This window comes from Triticum dicoccoides, chromosome 6B (genome assembly GCF_002162155.2).
Source record: "Triticum dicoccoides isolate Atlit2015 ecotype Zavitan chromosome 6B, WEW_v2.0, whole genome shotgun sequence".
Taxonomy (NCBI): Eukaryota; Viridiplantae; Streptophyta; class Magnoliopsida; order Poales; family Poaceae; genus Triticum; species Triticum dicoccoides.
Genome location: NC_041391.1, coordinates 278,151,496 through 278,154,073, shown reverse-complemented (window position 1 = coordinate 278,154,073; position 2,578 = coordinate 278,151,496). Strand labels below are relative to the sequence as shown.

General features: G+C 57.4%; 1 pseudogene; it reads left to right on the top strand.

Annotated features, from left to right (window-relative positions):
• The first annotated feature begins 711 nt into the window (after positions 1-711).
• LOC119320317 lies at positions 712-2,360 on the top strand (annotated as a pseudogene).
• Positions 2,361-2,578: the final 218 nt, after the last annotated feature.

Below are 2,578 nucleotides of genomic sequence, written 5' to 3'. Positions count from 1 at the left end.
CCATCATGCCCTTTCTTACGAAGAGGTATGGGTTAATCTGAGCCGTTCTTGTGTTTAGGGGGTGTATCGAAGCAGAAGTGATATGCAGAAGATGCATCCATAATCTACAATTGACACATTTGTACTTAATTCCTTGTAGCTGAAGCACAATTGGCATGCTCTAAACACCTAAGGAAAGACGCTCAATTAGATGCACAGTTCAGACGTCCTATCGTGTCGTCATTTTCTTGGCTTGAAGTCTAATCTCCTAAATAATGATCTTGGATGACTCCTCTGATAGCTCCAAGATGGCCATCACTTGATGTGCGCCCATTCAAATTGTATAAGGCGTGTACCTTTCAATAACTTGCACTAAACTCACAAAAGACAGCAGCTCTCATATAGAATTTTGATGTCTGAACGAAGACTACTTCCACTCCACGTGTTCTGAGAACCAATCATTTCCCAATATCTTTCTGATTTCCTTATGGTTGCGTGTCCAACATTAAACTCGAATATTTTGTTTGAAATTAGAGAAGGTAGAGAAGAGGGCGGGAGCAGAGCAACGTGGAGTGGCGTCGGTGGCCGGAGGACGAAGCGGGAGAAGAGTGGGAAATGTGGGATGCGTTGCAGGCAGCAGCCATAGAAAATGTGCACGTTCTAAAAGTGCCTTTTACTGACCATTAATACCCAACTCTTCTTTCAGACCTTCGTCACCCGCTTAAACCACTCGTGACTAGGACGTTGATGAGTGCGTCCACAATGGCGCCAACCCAGCAGGCACTCGCCGGTGCAGCGACGTCACAACCGCCGCACTTCGTCTTGGTCCCTCTCGCGGCGCACGGCCATCTCATCCCGATGGTCGACCTCGCGCGCCTCCTTGCGTCCCGTGGCGCGCGCGTGAGCCTGCTCACCACGCCCCTGAATGCCAGGAGACTGCGCGACGGCGGCGTCACCGACAAGGCCGCTCGCGCGAAGCTCCTGCTGGAGGTCGTAGAGCTCCCGTACTCGCCGACCGACTACGGCCTGCCACCGGACTGCCAGAACGCCGACATGATCGCCGACAATGCCCAGATGCTCCCCTTCTTTCTCGCCCTGCGCGAGCTTGCCGGCCCGTTCGAGGCCTACGTGCGCGCGCTGGTGCCGCGCCCGAGCTGCATCATCTCCGACTGGTGTAACTCGTGGACAGCCGGCGTCGCCACTTACCTCGGCATCCCGCGGCTGTTCTTCCAGGGGCCGTCGTGCTTCTTCTCGCTCTGTGACCTCAACGCCGCCGCGCACGGGCTGCACGAGCGGATAGCCGCGGCCGAAGACCGGGAGCCGCACGTCGTGCCCAGCATGTCGGTGTCCGTAAAGGTGGGCAACGGCAGGCCCCACGGCTTCTTCACCTCACCGGGGTGCAAGGAGCTGCGTCACGACGCCGTCGCGGCCATGCGTACGTCCCAGGGTGTGGTGATCAACACCTTCCTGGACCTCGAAGAAAAGTCCGTGGCGTGCTACGAGGCTGCTCTTGGCAAGCCCGTGTGGACGCTCGGCCCGTTCTGCCTTCACACCCGTGACGGCGACGACATGGCGTCGCGCGGTGGCAACAAGAGCGGCGTCAGCGAGAGGGCGATCGTCACGTGGCTGGACAAGCAAGCGCCGGAGTCCGTCGTATATGTCAGCTTCGGCAGCGTCGCACGGAAGCTCCCCAAGCAGCAGTTCGAGATCGGCCACGGCCTGGAGCACTGCGGCAGGCCTTTTCTCTGGGTTGTGAAGGAGTCCGAGCTGGCCTCGCCGGAGGCTCGTATGTGGCTAGAGAGCCTGGAGGCGCGCACGTCCGGGCGGGGTCTCGTGGTGCGCGGCTGGGCGCCGCAGCTCGTCGTTCTGTCGCACCGCTCCGTGGCGGGGTTCGTCACGCACTGTGGATGGAACTCGGTGCTGGAGTCCATCGCGCACGGCGTGCCGGTCTTGACGTGGCCGCACTTTGCCGACCAGTTCCTGAACGAGCAGCTGGCTGTGGACGTGCTCGGGGTCGGCCTCCGGATCGGCGTCACGGCGCCCGTGATGATCCTGAACGACGATGCGGCCGCGCCGGTGCTGCGTGGCGACATCGCGCGCGCTGTGTCAGAGCTCATGCAGGGTGGGGAGGAGGCTGAAGAGAGGAGGAGGAAGGCCAAGGAGTACGGCGCGAAAGCTCGGAAGGCCATGGAGAAAGGAGGCAATTCGTACGAAAGGCTTACGCAGCTCATCGAAAGCTTCAGGCACGGTGGAGGCAAAGATAATGAACATTGCAGCGGCGTGATCGCGTGAATATTGCACAATTGTACGTAGATACTTGAATGCGCTGCATCGATGTGCAAGGATTTTTGGGCGTAATCATGTCGCTCGATGTATTGATATTTGTTTGTCTGAATGAAGCGTGACAGCTCTTTCTTTCTTTTTCTCAAGGTCAAGGACAAGGATACACGACGGAGAGATGTTTCGAATCATAGAAAGAAAGGGTCAAGACTGCTGATACAACGCCAAACGACATACACCGCTAACCTAATAGGATAGAAGCACGTTACACCAGCACACCAAGACTGCAACGACACACAATCCGCCCTCTTCAACCTCC